Source organism: Sus scrofa, chromosome 4 (genome assembly GCF_054392235.1).
Source record: "Sus scrofa isolate SSC_HxYL_T2T_F1_AM1 chromosome 4, Sscrofa_HxYL_maternal_Yorkshire_Landrace_v2.0, whole genome shotgun sequence".
Classification (NCBI taxonomy): domain Eukaryota; kingdom Metazoa; phylum Chordata; class Mammalia; order Artiodactyla; family Suidae; genus Sus; species Sus scrofa.
Window position 1 is genome coordinate 86,815,223 of NC_139386.1, and position 19,710 is coordinate 86,834,932.

Consider the following 19,710-nt stretch of genomic DNA (forward strand, 5'->3'; position numbering starts at 1 on the left):
TTCCAGTACCCCAAGACTAGATATTATGTACATAAAAGAAATGCAAAGAAATTAAGGTAGAATTGGGGCGGGGGGGAACAGCCTACAGCAGTGGTTCTCAGCTTATGTGTGCAATTTTTAAATGCCTGGTGATTCTGACACATCTCTCCCGACTCTGTCCCTGCTCAATGTTGGGAACCACTTAACAGTTGAGATTTTCCAGACACCATTTCTGAAGGTCTTACCTCAGCTTCCACCTAATCAGAGGGCAGAGCCACGGTTCTTAAACTTGAAGGGCAAGTGTGCAGCCCCCACCACTCCAGTTAAGGAGCTTGCTGACAGCTTGTACAAGGAACAAGGTCCCTGAGGGATTTTTATGGTGACTAATGACAATTTACTGGCTCATGCCTTCAATTGAAGGAAAAGTAAATTTCACAATTATATCTTTCTTTATGTGCCTCTTCTCTTTTTTAAATAGAAAATATTTTCTATTTACAATAAAGTACAGAGAATAACAAATAGCAATATACTTGCTACTCAGAATTAACAATATACTTTTATATATTATTTCCCCCACATATTTAAAAAAGTGATGTGGTACAGTCTCTATAATATCCTCCTCCTTTGTACATCCTGTTCTTCCTCAGCAGAGGCAAGCACTATCCTACAGTTGATGTGTATGTGTTTTTATCATCCATGTTTTATGATTTGATTCCAATAGCAGAGTATGAGAATTCTTATTTCCACCTCTTCTCCCAAAACTTTGTATCTATATTTTTACCAGTCTGATATTTATGAAATAGAATCTTACTGTTTTAACTTGCATTTCTCTATTACTAGGAAGTTTGAACATTATTCATATACTCGTTAGCCTTCCAACTCTCTTTTATGTGAATGGTCTATTGATTTTATTTTGCCCATTTTCTTATTTGGTTGCTAGATTTCTCTGATTGGGTTTTAAGAATTCCTCTTAATATTCTAGTCCTGCAAATTTTCCCAGTAATAGAGAAGTTTTTCAGTTGAGGCTGTCAAACTAATCCATATTTTCCTTTGTAATTTGCCCTTTTGTAACTTAAAAATATTTCCATCACACCATCAAAATATTAAATTATGTTTTGATCTGAAAGGCTTTTCATATTTAGCCATTTAATCTATTTGTAATTTTGTTTGAAAGATACTGTAAGGTAGGGACGTAGTTTATATTTTTCAGTACAGAAATCTCATTTGCCCTATTCATTTATTAGCTAGTACAATATTTTTCGGAATCTAGATCTGCAACCTACTAATGAGACATAAAATCAGTTTAGTGGGTCCTAGCCACAGTTTTTCAGAAAATGAAATAATATCAAAAATAGCAGGCTACATTGTGTATAGGAACAGTAAATGGTGTTTCATTAAACATATAGACATAAGTATACATGGGAGGGTACTGGGTTATGAAATAAAATACATTTACTTCTGTGGCTTACAACCAAAAATGTTCAAAATAGGCTAAAACTCACCCATCCTTTCTCCCAATGATTTGTAGCACTCTATCATGCATCATGGTCTCATGTGATTGGGCTTTTTCCTGGACTGTCTTTTCTGTTTCTGTGGATTTTTTGAACAATCTCATGCTAATATCACATTTTATTTGTATGGTCTGTTAAATCTCATCACCATGTTAATCTTTAAAATGGTCATGAGAATTCTTGAATATTTATTCTTCTGTGTAAATTTTGGACTCTGCTTGACAGAATAAAACAAATGAAACATATTTTTTTTTTCTTTTCTGGCCACACCTGTGGCATAGAAAGTTGCCAGGCCAGGGATCCAATCAGAGATGCAGCTGCAACCTACATCACAGCTGTGGCAATGCCAGATTCTTAACCCACTACACCTAATGAAATTTGGTTCTCCTTGAGTTAGGTTTACCTTTATGTTCTAAATATTTCTTCCATTGTTTTTGCTCGAGTTTAGTTATTACTTTATAAAGATTTATGTGCACAAATCCACTATTCTAAGCACTTTATGAAGATATTACCTTAATTTAATAACAACATGTTGAAGTAGAACTGTTATTTCCCACATTCTATTGGATCCTACAGGTGAGAAAATTTAAGTACAGAGAGATTAGCCAATTTTTTCAAGGTCATTGTTGATTCCCAATCTCAGGGGTTCCCCTAGTGAAATTTGAAACTAGCCCCAGGACATATAGGGCAGAAAAACACCAATAAAAGAGGCAGACCACTCTGAATTGGTAGGTGGCAGTTTTAATAAGCAAGGAAACACATACGAGGCTTGTCGTTGGTGAAAGAAAGATAAGTAGATCTCCCTACCTACTGGCCAGAATCTTAAAGTTTATATGGAGGCTGTAACAGGGTTCAAAGACATATTCAGTCCAGATGATCTCAACATCCATTTTACTCTCTCAGGGCTGAGTGCTCTGAATATCGCCCACTGTGGGAACAGTGGTCAAAAACATTAGTTTCCTTGCTTGAAGTTTCAACATTGTGCAGGTAGTGTAAATTAGGGTGGGACACCTTCTCTCAACTTAGATTTGAGGTCTGATTTCTCTTAGGTTATACTTTTTCATTCAGCCTTTGGCTCAGAAAATGTGGTCTACTCACATGCTTATTCCTAGACTATTAGACAGAAATTTTCCAATCTATCTCATGGATGGAATATCTCTGACACCTGGCCTTCTGTGAGGAGGTGAGTTTCAACTCGCTTTATAGGAATATGAGATCTCATCTTCTCTTCTTCCAACCATGAAAATCCCAGCCTTTCTTCCTTCCACCTAAGGGTTTATATCCTGCTTCTGTAGGCAACTGTGCACTATTCAGCTTCAGCTCCCACTCACTGTTCTGACTTTAAGTTCACTCTCAATTCATGTACCTCCAGATTTCTCTTCCATGCTTTTGAATTCAGAAATTAATTTATCCCATGTTACATCATATCATATTATCTTATATTTTACTCAGCACTTCTTGAAGTGAAGGGTATCTCTATTTGTCAGTTCCCTCTGTGTATTGATTGGAAGTAATCTATACATTGGTTCTTAAATCAATGTATACATGAATTCTTAATTATATAATATTCAAAACTAAATTTGCACTTACATTTATTTCATAAGTAGAGTAACTTGACTTGTTGAAAGCCACTGGCTCTGGTTTTGAGAGATAGAGCATTGTGTCGTATATAGACTCACCACTACAAAAGTATTTACAAGATTTTCTGAGATCAAGGGACTCTTTAACCCTTGAGTCCTGGAATCTGAAGTTGATTAAAATCCATGGTTTGAATAGCACACATAAGAACTGACAGCACTAATTGTGCAAAGTTGCAACAGTCAGCAAGCAAATGATGTAGCATAGAAAGGACATGGGTTTAATCTAGTTGTTCTGAAGTAGCTAAGTTGTATTCTACCAGATAAGAAGCTTTACAGTTTTTCAGTAGAAAACAAATCACTTTCTTTTTTTAAAAAAAAAATACTATAGTTGATTTACAATAGTCTGTCAATTTCTGCCATGCAGCAAAGTGACCCAGTTATACATATATATACATTACTTTTTTTTTCACATAATCCTCCATCATGTTCCATCACATGATCAGATATAATTCCTTTGGCTATAACTGCAGAACCTCATTGCTTATCCATTCCAAACGCAATAGTCTGCATCTACCAACCCCAAATTCCCAGTCCCTCCCATTCCCTCCCTCTCCCTCTTGACAACCACAAGTCTATTCTCCATGTCCATGAGTTTGTTTCTTTTCTGTAGATAGGTTTATTTGTGCCATATATTAGATTCCAGATATGTGACATCATATGATATTTGTCTTCTTCCTTCTGACTTACTTCACTTAGTATGAGAGTTTCTAGTTCCATCCATGTTGCTGCAAAGGGCATTGTTTTGTTCTTTTTTATTCCATTGTGTATATGTACCACATCTCCTTTTTTTTTTTTTTTTTTTTTTTTTTTGTCTTTTTGCCTTTTCTAGGGCCGCTTCTGCAGCATATGGAGGTTCCCAGGCTAGGGGTTGAATCGGAGCTGTAGCCACTGGCCTACGCCAGAGCCACAGCAACTCAGGATCAGAGCCGTGTCTGCAAACTACACCACAGCTCATGGAAACGCCAGATCCTTAACCCACTGAGCAAGGCCAGGGATCGAACCTTCAACCTCATGGTTCTTAGTCGGATTCATTAACCACTGTGCCACGATGGGAACTCCCACATCTTCTTAATCAGGATTGGAAAGCAATCACTTAACTAAGCCAGTATCCAGATCTGAAAGGAAAAAAAGAAAGGAAAAAAAACTATTGTAAAAGCAATGATAAACACAAGGAACAGTAAAAGGATAAACATGAAGATGTTAAAAAAGGATACCAAATCACTTTCCTTATGCAACCCTGTAGTCATAATGGGCCTTTCTTTCCCTCTGTCATCTAGGTCAAGGTCGAAGCCTCAAATTCCACAGCCTTTGTAACTTCAAAACTCCCCCAGTGTTTCTGCAAATTCCTAGAGACTTTTGGTTTCTCATGGTAAAACTCCATCCCTCCAACTTTTGACTCTAAATAAGTGTTGGCCAAAAAAAAAAAAAAAAAAAAAAAAAAACCCTCAGTTTTTCATATTTCAGCAAAAATTCTACTGACATCAAGCACTTGGGAGATTAGAAACTTAACTGATTTCCGGAGGGGGAGGGGAGAGGTAAGGGATGAAGACATGGTGTTGCATCACACAACATCCAATCTTCCATCAAATCAGTCTTACTCCTTTTCTTCTCTGCTAGCTCCCCTTCCCTCTCAATGAAAAATATATTCTACTCCTTATCTCATGTATCACAGACAGCAAGTTTTATTACTTGAGCATGCCCTGAAGTCTTATACTTCAACCCAAGCCATTTAACAAAGTATTTCTTCCAAATCAATATAGCACTTTCCCTAAAAGAAATCTTTGTGAGTAAAATATTTTCATTACCTCATTGTACCCACAGTTGGGATTGGTACATACACAGAGCCTGAATGAACATTGAAAGAATTCTCAATGGAAGATGACAAACTCAACCCATCTCCTTGCAAATTTGCTTTTACTTCCATCGATCTCCCCCTTTTCAGTTATTAATATGAAAGAGGAACATGCTATTTAATTTTCTGTGGGAAATTAGGAAGTAGAATATTTTAGACAAATGTGCTGCACTTTAGCAACATGGTTTTCAGTCCTTCTGAAAGTAGAGGTGGGGAGGATTCTTGCATCATGCATCCGCCCCCTTAAATGTAAGGCCTGCCCATAGGATGCCCTAAAAGGTAACGGAAGAGAATGAGGAGGAGGCAGGGAAGAACATGGTGACATTTGCAAGGGACCCCTGGGCTGGGGCTACATAGATTAAAATAGAAGAGGTTGGGGAAGAGTGAGAGGGAAACCCACCACAATGATCACAGAGTATTATTGCTTTTTTCCCACCCAGATGACATACGCACACATACAATTACCCATTCACTTGGTCACACCCACAGCTGCCACCAGAGAAGCCACAGGGTCTTTCATTGCAGCACCACTCCCCCTGCACACTGAAGGATAGATCTAAGCTGTGAGGAAAGAGTAGGAGGAGCTGTGACCTGGGCCCCCTGCTCCCAGGCAAACATTTGAAGCATTTGAAGGGGAAGGCTGTGCAGAAGGAAAGGGTGGAGGCAGACAGAGAGGGGATACTTGCAAGGTATCATGGAAGTGAGATTGATTTCTTAGTCCCCAGCATCTCATCCTGCACATTTTCCCTATGATTTATATTTCTTCCATTCTTCAAGGCCTCCTGTACAATCACCAAACCTGCTTTGTCCAAGAAACAGAATATGCAACCGAGAATCCACAGGAAGTTACACTGTTAAGGTATGTTCCTGTGCCTATACTTTCAATCTGAGAGATCTCTAACTGAAAGTATAGTTTACAAATCAACTCAAATAGTACATGTTTTGAGATAATGAGTAGATGAGAAACATAGAGTCTGAAGAGTAAGCAGACTGATCCAAAAGAAAGGGGGAAAACCCTACTCCTAGAAATTACTAAAGACAGTTTTTTTTTTCTTCCCTCTAGTAAAAGACAGTTTTTTTTTCTTTTCTCTAGTACTGGTTCTATGCATTGTGTGATTTTCAAAACAACTCTATTAGACAAAGAGAAAGGGAAAAGGCGAGAAGAGTGACACACTGATTTTTGGATGTATGGCCAACTAGATATGCTGCAAAGCCCTTCAAATTAGAAACAAAGTGTCAAGAATAGACAAGACTACTGAATTAGAAGAATAAACATAAGGAAGAGGATAAGCATGTGGACATATCCCAGATGGAGTTTAGCTAACATTTGTTTAAAGGCAGGTAATTAAGACAGTGGGATGCTGTAGAAGGAATAGACAAAATGACCCATGGAGCAAAATGAAGAGCCTAGAAACAGGCTTACTCTATGACTGGCAGAGTATTATGTATCAGTGAGGAGAGGATTGGCAGTTTAATAAGTGATTCTGTAACTATTAATTAGCCATATAAGGAAAAATGAAGTAAGGTCCATATCTCACAATAGTAAAAATTCCACCTGGATTAAACACCTAAATGTGAAGAAAAAAAAAAAAACTAAAAAAAAAAATTTAGAAGAAAATATAGATCTTTATGACTAAAAATATGAAAGCTAAAACCCTAAAGAAAAGGACTGATAATTTTGATAACATTAAAGTGAACAATTTTCTTCATACAAACATCTGTAAAAAGGGAAAAAAACAGGAATTAGTATCCCCAGAAATACATCTCCTTGGAGTTCTTGCTGTGGTGCAATGGCATGGGCAGTGTCTCAGGAGCACTGAGTTTTAGGTTTGATCCCAGGTCCTAGCACAGTGGGTTAGGATCTGGCATTGCTGCAGCTGCAGCTTAGGTCATGACTTCGGCTCAGATCTGATCCCTGGCCCTGGAACTCCATATGCCACAGGGTAGCCAAAAATGAAAAAAAAAAAAAATATATATATATATATACATATATACATACACATATCCAAAAATGAAAAAATATATATACACATATATACATACACATATATCTCCTAGATTTAGTAAGAAAAGACTTCCCCTTCCCCCCCCAAAAAAGCTGGAAAAGCTACAAACTCTGTGACCAAGTATTTCATAGAAGAAGAAATGCAAAAAGCCTCTACTTTAAATTAAAATTAGTTTAACCTTAATTTTAGTGATTAGAAGGAAGCAGTGCAAACTAAATGAGATACTAAGTTTCTCACTGGTGAAAATTAAAATGTTAAATAATACCAAGTGCTGGCAAATATATAGAGGGAAGAAGAACACTTGTTCCCTGCTTCTGGGTATATACATTTACATAAGGACTTTGGAAAGCAATGTGACATTGACTTATAAAGTTAAACATGCACACTCAGAATGTGTGTGACTCAGAATTTCACTTCCAAGTTTACACCTAGAGAAACTTTTGGACGTGTGTTCTAGGAGTTATAGTCAAGAATATTCATAGCAGCTTTGTTTGTAATAGCAAACCCTAGCAATAACCCAAATGCCCATCAACAATAGAATGGATGAATAAAGATTGATATAGAGTGTTATGCAATAGTGAAAGTTTTGGAGTATTATGCAGTGGTGAAAGTAGTGGAGTATTATGCAGTAGTGAAAATTAATGAATTCCAGCTACGTAGATCAACATGGAAAAAAATCTTAATTAAAATTAAGAGAAAGGAACACTTCAGAAAAGAATATCCAGTATATTTCCATTTACATAAAGTTCAAAAATATTCATATTAAATAATATATTAGGTAGGAGTATATATGTAAGTGATAACACTGTAAATAAAGCAAAGGAGTGATTACCATAAAATTCAGAAGAGTGATTCTCTCAGGACTGAGTGGGAGTAATACCAGAGTAAATTTCAAGTGAGCATTTAACTTAGTGTAAACTTCTATTTAATAGCCTACATATGCACCATTGTTCATTTTGTTATTATTCTTTAAATGGTAGTTATTATAATTAGGATTTTTTTTAATGATTTGAAAACAAAGACAAGATCATACAATTTACAAGCTGGTAACTGCACAAAACTACCTGCTCTCAGTGTTACGCTGTTGAATTATTCTCACCCCCAAGTACAAATTTTTAATAGATGATCTGTTAAAAATTAAGTCACAGTTTTAAAAAATGCCATGAGGAAAAAAGGAGATAAGCACCTGCATATTAACAATGTCTCTTGTCTGAGATCCTCCTTAGTTTGATTTCAGTATTTCTGTTGCAGAGTCAAAACGGCAAAGGAGGCCAGGAGTAGGGATTTTAACTCTGACTCAGTGGGTCTAGAATTGAGTTTTGACTTCCAGGTTTTGGAATACTTATTTCAAGTAAAGTTTGGTCAACCCTTTCTCTACAATAAATTGCAGCCTCAAAAATACTTGTAGTGCCTTCACAAGCAATATACAGACTTAAACTATAATTTCTAGTAACTGAAAGAGGCTCTTCAAAAATGTAGCCACTGTCTAGCATGAGAAAGAGAAGAAGTTTAATGATATGTTAAAAATAATGTCTCACAAAATCAGATTCATAATAGCTAAATGTACAGGTGGCATTACCCAGAGTTCTGCTATTTCAAATATTATGTTAACTGCTCCTACCCATGCTATAAAGGCAAACCAGATGCTATCAGTTAGTAGCTCCAACAAGTCAGTTTTAATGATCAGAGATAATATTACTACCAAGAACTTTAAAAGTGTGATTTCTCAGCCCATGAATTTTCAAGCTCAGCCAGCTGACTTCCACATGGATATTTTTAGCTTTAATAGAGTCAGAGAGAATGTGTGGACCTAGCAAAATCAATCCTTTATCATGCTTGCAAAAACTCAAAGACTCTCCTCAGTTCTTTTCCTTTCTGTGGTATTTCCACCACTCAAACCAAATGAAAAATGGGCAGAAGACCTAAATAGACATTTCTCCAAAGAAAACATATGGATGGCCAATAGGCACATGAAAAAAAAAAATGCTCATCTCTCATTATTAGAAAAAGGCAAATCAAAACTACATGAGGTACCACCTCACACCAGTCAAAATAGCCATTACTAATAAGTCTGCAAATAGCAACTGCTAGAGAGGATGTGGAGAAAGGAAACCCTTCTTTACTGTTGCTGGGAATGTACACTGGTACAACCACTATGGAAAATAGTATAGAGATTCCTCAGAAAACTAACCATAGAACTACCATATGATCCAGAAGTCCCACTCCTGGGCATATATCCAGACAAAACTATCATTCAAAAAGATACATGCACCCCTATGTTCATTGCAGCGCTATTCACAATAGCCAAGACATCGAAACAAACTAAATGTCCATTGACAGATGCATGGATTAAGGAGATGTGGTATATATATATATGGAATCCTACTCAGCTATAAAAAGAACAAAATAATGCCATTTACAGCAACATGGATGCAACTAGAGAGTCTCATACTAAGTGAAGTCAGAAAGAGAAAGACAAATACCATATGATATCATTTATATGTGGAATCTAAAATATAAGATAGGCGCAAATGAACCTATCTACAAAACAGAAACAGACTTACAGACATAGAGAATAGACTTGTAGTTGCCCAGGGCGAGAGGGGAGGGAGTGAGATGGATGGGGAGTTTGGGGTTGGTAGATGCAAACTATTATACTTAGAAAGGATAAACAATGAAGTCCTACTGTACAGCACAGAGAACTCTATCCAATCTCTTGAAAGAGAACATGATGGGAGATAGTATAAGAAAAAAATGTATATATACATATGGCTGGAGCACTGTGATGTACACTAGAAATTTACACAACATGGTAAATCAATTATACTCTAATAAAAATGAAATAAAATTTGTATAATAGATCGGTGGTTGATGGAGTTAGGGGCAAGGGAGGGATGAATAGGCAGAACAAAGGGGATTTTTAGGGCAGTGAAACTATTCTGTACGATACTATGAATGGCAGATACCTGTCATTATACATTTGTCATAGCAAGTAAAACACCAAGAGTGAACTCTAGTGTAAACTATAGTTGTTTACACTATACTTGTAAACTAAACTCGTAGGTGATAATGCTGTGTCAATGTAGGCTCACTGATGGTCACACATGTTCCACTCTGGTGCAGGACATTGAGAATGGGGGAAGTTGTATGTGTGAGAAGAGCAGGGGCATATGTACACTCTGTACTTTCTGTTCAATTTTGCTGTGAACCTAAAACCACTCTAAAAAAAATAAAGCCTATTTAAAAAGAAACTCAAAGTGAATGTTTTACTTCATTTTAGAAGTAGAGAAGTTATTTTTTGTGATGGTAAAACAATAAATATTCATGATGAAAATTTTAGAAAAAGGCATAAAACATAAAGTTAATTTAAATTGCCCATAATTCTACCACTGAGAAATTACTATTTGTGTTTGGGATCATTTCCTTGCAGCATGTTTTTCTTCCCCAAGAACATATACATGTGTTTACATATTGAGACCCTATAGTTGGTAATTTTTTTTCTTTTTCTGTTAACATTATATTGCAAGTACTTTCTTTTGCCACTAAATATCCTTTGAAAATTGTTTCTACAGTTGTAAAATATTACCATATGGGAGTGATATAATTCAAAGAAAATTTTCTATGTTTTGGTACATTTTGGTGGTGTTGTCATATTTTTGTACCAAGAAGAGCCTACACAGTCTTTTTTTTTTTTTCTTTTTTAATACATGTTTATCTCTCATGCCAAAGGATACCAACACCTGGACATCAGACATTTTTTAAAAATGTGTCACCAATCTCATTTTTAAGGCAGAAATCAACTTGTACATTCTTTCCTTCAGCCAATATTTATCATATGCCTTTTACATGCTGTGAACGGTTTTAGGAGCTGGAGGGTAAGCCTAGAACAAGAAAGAAAGTCCCTGCCTTTGTAAGCTTATCTTATAACAAAAGAGGTAGAAAACAAATAATGTCATGTAGTTTTAAATATAACAGAAAAAGAAAGCAGGTACAGAATGCTTTGGGGGGAGGTAATAGTGGTGGCGGTGGTGGTTTTATCTTATGTCATAGTGAGGGATGTCAGGAAATGTGACACTTGAACAGAGACATGGTGAAGTGGGACCATGGGGGACCCAAGACAAGAGAATCCTCTCTGGAGGGAACAGCCAAGGCAGAGATAGTAAGGTAGAATGGGCACACGCTCAGTGTGCTTGAAGAGCAATGAGGGGGCCAACCTGGCTGTGGTCGAGTGGGCCAGGAGGAGAGTTGGAGGGCAGTGATGTCAGAGAGGGGCCAGACCCAGATCATGGAGGGTCTCATAGGTCATCAAAAGACTCACTCAGGCTGTTTTTGTGTAGTCACTGAATGTGGTGATGGGCAAGGTAGGCACAGGAAGACCTGTTAGCAAGTTACCAAACTAAAGAAAGAAAAATACAATGGTGTCCTGCACTACAGAAATGATGGTGAAAATGAGAAAAAGATCCTATTTGGGATAAATTTTGAATCTAAATCTCACATATTTGCTGATGGATTCGATGGGGATATGAGAGAGAGAAAGCAAGGATGGTTTCAGGAATTTAGCCCAAGAAATTGAACGAAAGAAGTTATCATTTACTCAGATGAGAAAAACTAAAGGCGAGTAAGTTTGGGGAGAAAATCAGGAGTTGGTTTTTGATGTGCTAAGGCTGGTATGCCTAAGAAATTCAAGTAAAGAATAAATTGGAGTACAGAAGACAGGTCCAGGTACAAATAATTTTGGCCATCATCAATATTTAGATTACATTTAAAGCCATAAAATTGAATGAGGTCATGAAAACATTGAAAATGGATAGAAAAGAGGTTCAAGGATCCCAAAAGGAGACTGAAAAAGTGCCTGCAGTGTGATGAGAGAAGAAAAAATTTTTAAATAGTGCCCTGAGGCTAGGGAAGGCAGCATTTCTGGAACAAAGGTCCAATAAACTGGTCAAATTCACCTTATTCAGGGGAATAAAAATGAGAATTGACTACTGAATTTGGGGACATGGAGGTTATTGGTGAAGTGATCATATAACCTTTGCCCAAATCAGAACACTTTTGAGAGTGAAGGAAGAAGTTCTCTAATTAAAACAGTTCAGGACAACAGGCATAAACCAGGACTGATCTGAACAAAATAAGACAAATCATCATCCTAACTATCGATGACCTTGACAAAAGCAAGTTTTTGTTTTGTTTTGTCCTGATCTTCGAATGGTGAAGGAAAAAGAAACTTGATTGTAATGTGTTCAAGAGAAGAAGTGAGAAAAGAAAGTGGCGATAACTAGAAGAGATAATCCTTTTGAAGTGTTTAGCCATAAAGCGGAACAGAGAATTGGAACAGTAATTCAAAATGACATGTGTGTTCAAGAGAAATCTATTTTTTTAGATGGGAGATAGTACAGCATATCAGGTGTTGATTGGAAAATCCAAAATGGAAGATGCAAAAGAGAGCAGAAACAAAGCTGGAGTAATGCCCTTGATGGGGCAGGAGCAGGCGTGGTCCAGAGCCCTAGAGGAAGCTGGGCTTAGGTAGGTAGGAATAGAAATGTGTCATCCATTGGAGGAAAGTAGCTTGGGAGATGCAATTGTGGAAGTGGATGGAATCCTCATCTGGTTGTTTGGTGACTATAGGAAACCAAGTCAAAGACCCAGCCTCATAGAAAGCAGGGTTCTTATTATAGAATGAGAACTAGACGAGCTAAGTTATCATTTCCACTCTGCCATCCTTGACTCCTTTTGGACAAGTGTTCATATCACCCCATAACACCAACAGAATCACTGGTAATGAGGTTTCTCCACCCATCCATCGGAGGAATAGATTCCCCCTCCCGTGAGAACCTTGTGGGAGTAGTGAAGGGCATTGGGGTAGCATGTGCCGTAGCTACAGATAAGGGCAAACTACGTGGGAATGCGATCATTCATTGATCATTCTTTTTGAATGCAATAAAGAGAAGAAACAACAGGGAGCAATATTCTTTTTTTTTCTTTTTTTTTGCCTTTTAGGGCCGCACTTGCACCATATGGAGGTTCACAGGCTAGGGGTTTAATTGGAGCTAAAGCTGCTGGCTGACACCACAGCCACAGCAATGCCAGATTCAAGCCACATCTGCGACCTACACCACAGCTCATGGCAATGCCAAATCCTTAACCCACTGAGCAAGGCCAGGGATCGAACCCACAACCTCATGGTTCCTAGTTGGATTCATTTCTGCTGTGCAATGATAGGAACCCCAAGGCAGTGATATTCTTTGTGTGTGTGTGTGTGTGTGTGTGTCTTGAAAGAGTTTACTAGATCTATATTTGGTTAAAAAAACACAAATACACAGAAATAGCAGGAGTTTTTTTAAAATACATTTTAAAATTATGGCTTCATGGTAAGGATCAACAGGTCATGCATGGTAAACTAATAGCAACTTTGTTAATTTATTTTTTTAATTGTTATTTCCCCAATACAATTTTTTTCTACTGTACAGCATGGTGACCCAGTTACACATACATGTATACATTGTTTTTCTCACATTATCATGCTCCATCATAAGTGATTAGACATAGTTCCCAGTGCTACATAGCAGGATCTCATTGCCAATCCATTCCAAAAGCAATAGTTTGTATCTATTAACCCCAAGCTCCCAATCCACCCCACTCCCTCCCCCTCCCCCTTGGCAACCACATGTCTATTCTCCAAGTCCAAGATTTTCTTTTCTGTGGAAAGGTTCCTTTGTGATGTATATTAGATTCCAGATATAAGTGATATCATATGAAATTTGTCTTTCTCTTCCTGACGTACTTCACTCATTGTGAGAGTCTAGTTCAATCCATGTTGCTGCAAATGGCATTATTTTGGTTTTTTTATGGCTGAGTAGTATTCCATTATGTATATATACCACATCTTCCTAATCCAATCATCTGTTAATGGACATTTGGGTTGTTTCCATGTCTTACAGAATGGGAGAAAATAATTTCAAATGATGCAACTGACAAGGGCTTAATCTCTAAAATATACAAACAACCTATACAACTCAACAGCAAAAAAGCCAACAACCCAATGGAAAAATGGGCAAAAGACCTGAATAGACATTTCTCCAAGGAAGATATGTAGATGGCAACAATCACATGAAAAAATACTCAACATCCCTGATTATTAGAGAAATGGAAATAAAAACTACTATGATATACCACCTCATACCAGTCGAAATGGCCATCATTCATAAGTCCACAAATAACAAATGCTGGAGGGGGTGTGGAGAAAAGGGAACCCTCTTGCACTGTTGGTGGGAATGTAAGCTGGTACAACCACTGTGGAGAACAATATGGAGGTACCTTAGAAAACTATACACAGAACTACCACATGACCCAAAAATTCCACTCTTGGGCATATATACAGACAGAACTTTCCTTAAAAAAGACACATGCACCCACATATTCATTGCAGCACTATTCACAATAGCCAGTGATATTCTTGATTAGTCAAAAGAGCAAGAAGAGACAGTGCTCTGGAGGAAGGCTTTTTTTTTTTTTTTTTTTGTCTTTTTGCTATTTCTTGGGCCACTCCCGGGGCATATGGAGGTTCCCAGGCTAGGGGTAGAATCAGAGCTGTAGCTGCCAGCCTATGCCAGAGCTACAGCAACGCGGGATGCAAGCCATGTCTGTGACCTACACCACAGCTCACAGCAACACCGGAACGTTAACCCACTGAGCAAGGCCAGGGATCGAACCCGCAACCTCATGGTTCCTAGTCAGATTCATTAACCGCTGCGCCATGACAGGAACTCCCTGGAGGAAGGCTTCTTTATTGAAGTCATTCTTGAGTGCCCTACGCTAAACCCTGGAAACTCTGAGAGTCACAGTCACAGGCCTACAGGAGGCCACAATCTAACAAGGAAAGTAGAGAAATGAAGTAAGCAGTAAATTGCTCACTTTTTTGGTGGGGGGAGGTGGGAGGCAGACAGGCAAGATTTTATTAAATGATGTATTAAGAGAGGGACTTTATAACAAAAGGAAGTGCCTTCAGCAAAGGTCAGGATTCTGCGGTGGCCAAGCTGATACCCACAGTGCTCCTTTGCATCAAGGAGCAAATTCTACAATTTCCCCTCTCCCTGTGCATAACAGACTTTGAATCAGCCTCCACACTGAGCACATTGTGGGCGAAGCCTTAATGCATGACAGGAAATGGCCAATTCCCACAAGCACACTCTATTCTTGTGGGACTTTGAAGTCTCCATGTTTAACAGAACTTTTATTTTTAACATAAGTCCAGAGCCATCTGCTTGCTAATATAAAATCTGATAGTTATCACAGCTATCAAAAAACCCATTTATTCTTGACTGGAGCCAGGCCTGCCTCAGCAATCAACCCTGTTGAAGACAGCATACCACCTCACTAGACATTGCTGACATCCAAATGTCACACGATGCTACAAATCCCCAAGCAGCAGACGAGATTGAAGTGCTTTAACCTCAGGTCAGCCATCTCTTTTGTTTCTCACCTGGACATTGAACCCTTCAAGACTATTTCCCTTTTATTCCTTTCTTCCATCCTTCCTTCCTCTCTTCTTTCCTTCCTTCCTTCCAGCTAATTAAATCCCTTACAGCTTTTGGACACAGGAGATGACTGCTAAATGATGCTGAAACATCGATGGGCTTGTATTCACTTTAGTAAAGCCCTAAAATATCAACTGACATCAACTAATTGCAAAAAAAAAAAAAGAGTTTCTATAGACCATGGGAAATCTAATCCTAGAAATCTTGGCCTGCCAATGGAGAATCTGACAGCAGGTAGTTTTTAACTGAAAGCAATTAACTAGAGGCCAACTTTGAATCTGACAGTAAGTGACAGTAAGTGGCAAGTGTCTAAACTAAAGTGGTAGGACTTCCCACACATTTCTTGAGTTCATAAACTAGACCCCAAAAAGCCCCCTGAAAATAAACACCACCACAATTTCCCATGTCTGGGGTAGAAGTAGAGTAATATCAAAAACTCACTGACCTAATAGGCTGTTTCCATTTTGTAGTAATATCTCTAATTATCAGCTGTATTAAAACATCCCATGGCCATCCTGAGCTCTGGACCACGTAGTTAAGCAGGTGGACAGCCTGCCCGGGTTCAGATCTTAGATCCACCACTGACTGACTATAACTCTAGAAAAATATCCTCAGCCCTTTATGCCTCCATTGCCTCATCTTTAAATGGGAGTGAAAGGAGACAGGACTCCATAAAGAATTCAAAGTATTACAAAACGCAGCATAACATATGTATACCCTGGGTCTGGCCCTGAGGCAGCACAGAATCCATGTTAGCTAGTGTTACTATTGCTCGTAAGTCCTAACATTCATTCAACATCTCTACCTCAAATTCAGCATGCTCAAAACTCAACCTTGGTTTAACATTAGAGATCATAAATTCACAAGTTAGTGAGTTACTTTTGTTCAGAATGACATTGAAGCATTCTCCTGTGACATAAAAACTTTTGTTTAATAGAATTCATGCTATTGGCTAAAAGATGTGACATAGTCATCATGCAGAAGGGGAGCCCTTTCTAAGTCATTAAAATGACACTAACTTGCTCATGTAAGAGAGATGAACAGCCCACCTTTTAACTCCAGGTCATTAAATGTAGATGCCAGCTCCATGGTTAGATGTAGATGCCAGCTCCAGCTCTGCTGTTGGCCTTGGTACCACGATGCTTTCCCTGTGTTTCCCAACAACAGACCTGGGCAGGGCTTTACCAAGCAGTTAAGAGAACAGACCTTGGATTATCTGAGACCCAGATTAAATCGCAGCTCCCTTTTCAGAGGCAGTGTGACTTTAGAGAAGTTTCTTACTCTCTCAAGCTTCAGTTTTCCCAACCAGAGGTAATAATGGAGCCCCTTTTACAGGACTCACCCTGTTGGGTAGATAGAATTTTTAACAGGTCAAAAACCTGTTTCTAGCTAATCCCTCTTTTTTATTATTATTATCCAATGAATTTATTACATTTATAGTTGTACAATGATTAATAGCTCTGTGTCTATGGAATGGAACACTTCATCTCTTTAGGCATCAGTTTCTTTATGTATAAAGTAAAAGGCCTGGGCCAGCTGTTCTGGGTTTCCTTCTAGAATGTTTCCTGATATTCTTGGAACTGTGATTCCCACATCCTGGAATGTTGACAGCTGTGATTTTACTAATGTTCCTTCCTCCTAATGGAAAAATGTCCTTTCTCCTTTCCTTCTACGAATTTCTGACTATCAATATTTCTTCATTCCTCAAGATTTGTCTCAAAAGGAGTGAGAAAGCAGTGGGGAAAAATTAACATGACCACTTTGGGAAAATATCAGAAATCTCTGATTATGGATCCCCCCATCCCCTGTAAAAAAGAAATAGTAATATTCACCAGGCCTGCCTCACAGCCTCATAAATATTGATGAATTAATTTATTCATAGTCTTTGTAATTGACCATTGCAAACAGGTGTTACTAATTGCCATCTCCTTCACACTCCCTGTCCCTCTCCTGGGGCTCATTCCCCTTGTGCTTGTGTTGTCCCTGGCGATGCTCCACTGCCAGCCTTCAAGTCCCTTGAGGGGTGGGCCTGCGGCCAGTGTATCTTGTCACCTCCTCATGCAGTCAGGACTTGGTGAACATTTAGTTAATGTATTCATTCATTCAACAAATAACTATTAAACCGTGCCAGGCTTTGAGAGACAGTGGTGAGCGGGACAGATTCAATTCCTGCTTTCATGGAACATAACTGCCCTGATGCCTGTCTGACAGATATTAACCCAATGAATGAAGAATTGATTAATTGTAGGAATAAGTGCTAAGGAGGAATATTATAACTATTGATAGTGTGGGTATGTTCAGGAAACTTAATTTAGTGTGAGGGGTCAGGGAAAAGCTCCCTGAAGAAGTGACAGTGAAGCCATGGTGATCAGAACTAAAATCTAAATCAGTGCATTTGTGTTTCCCCTGCAGGGTACTCTAGGTCAGTTGTGTATATTCTGTGTGTTACCAATATTTCTGGCCCATATCAAATCCCACATGTGTGAACTGAGCTGTTCCTCTGTGACCTGGATAGGTATCAGACCCCTTCAGCAAATGACAGGTCCTGAGGTACTCCTCATTCAGTGTCACACCAATCCTACAGTCTGGCTTCCTCCTGTCTCCCCACCACCCAGCAACCCACAGCAAAGGGAGGAAGTCACCCTCTTGCTGGAAAATTATCTCAAGCGCTCAGTGAACATGCCTTTTTCCATTTCCCCAGCTCACATTTCCTCCCTCTCATTTTCTCAGCCACCAGCCCCAAACTTCATCCCCACCTTGCAGTGAGTTTCGAACTTTGACCTTCAGCTACCCCTGCTACCAACACCCCAGTGCCACCACCACTTGCCTCTAGTCCAGTGCTCAGGTAAGCAGACATCTGATGAGAGAAGTGAACATTCCATGGCATTGGTTTCTTTGCCTGAGTTATCTGAGGTGATGGGTGTTTGCTGTGCACCCTCACCCCAAACCTATCTCATTACAGATTTTGGAAATCTTTTTCTTTCCTCATCAGCAGGATGGAAGGCAAGCCTGAGAACCAGGAGAGCAGGCTGCATGAGGTCACGTGGCCAACCCTGCTGTGGAGCCCAGCTCTCCCACAAGCCCTACCCAGCAGAGACATCTGAAGTTCAGAAGCTGATCTGATGTGATGAAGATGTGGTATTCACCCCCTCTGACCATAATAACACTTGAGATGTGGACTTTCCCCTGCAGTGACTCAACTCCACTCACACTGCTTGGGGGAGGACACTGGGCTATTTTAAGTGTTCACATCAGCTTGTTCCCTGGGTTCTGAGCAATGTAAAAGCTAGTGAGACTGTCCTCCAGGGCCAAAATAAGAACTTGCGGCTCAGTTTCTAGAAATTCCATAAAAGTATCGTGTAGCAGAAATTAACACAAATTATACTCCCCAAAAACTGTTTAAGTCTCTGATTAGATCAGATATAAAGTAGGAATAAAAACATCATGGAGACTTCAATACAAGATAGAATATAATAATTTATAGCAACTGATATAATGTTACTAGAATTCAGTGAATTCTCAACAAGTTCTTACTAACTGATAAATTGAAGATAAAAGGAAGTTTCCGTGAAAAAAATACCCCATGCAGGAGCACATCTCTGAAGAAGGGAGACCCAGGAAAATGACAGATAGCTGGTCAAGACTTCTCAGACATCCATATATCCACCTGAGACCATGAACACACACCACCTGCCTCAAAGGGCTCCACGGGGGTAGAGCCCATAGGAAGGAAGGTGACTGAGGAGGAGGTTGGTGTGGGCTTCCACTAAGTGGAGGCAAGGAAGAACATAAACAGGAGGTGAGTATGGAGTCCCACCCTTGAGAATAAAAGCAGATGACAGACTTCTGGAAGGGCCATCAGTTGGCATATCAGAGAGGGATGAGCAGAACTTGACTAAGTGCTAAGAAGGAATATTATAGCTATCGATTCTAGAGGTAACCCATGCCATGAAGGTACATGGCTATACAAGGGAATCAGTTCCTTGAAAGGATATAACACAATGATCTGAAGATGAATAGACAGAAGCATTATAACTTTACTCACCGGTATTTTACTTCTCAGAAACTGATTAGAAACAATTGATCAGAGTTCCCATTGTGACTCAGCAGGTTAAGAACACAACTAATATCCATGAGGATATGAGTTTGATCCCTGGCCTCCCTCAATAGGTCAAGGATCCGGCATTG

The 19,710-nt window shown here is 38.8% G+C and overlaps 1 long non-coding RNA gene across 1 annotated transcript in view; it reads right to left on the reverse strand.

Annotated features, from left to right (window-relative positions):
• Positions 1 to 3,686: 3,686 nt before the first annotated feature.
• LOC106510109 (uncharacterized) overlaps positions 3,687 to 19,710 on the reverse strand; it is a 120,018-nt gene continuing 103,994 nt past the window's right edge. Inside the window, exon 8 of the long non-coding RNA XR_002343359.2 lies at positions 3,687 to 4,245. This is a non-coding gene — a long non-coding RNA (uncharacterized LOC106510109). The remainder of the gene's footprint in view (positions 4,246 to 19,710) is intronic.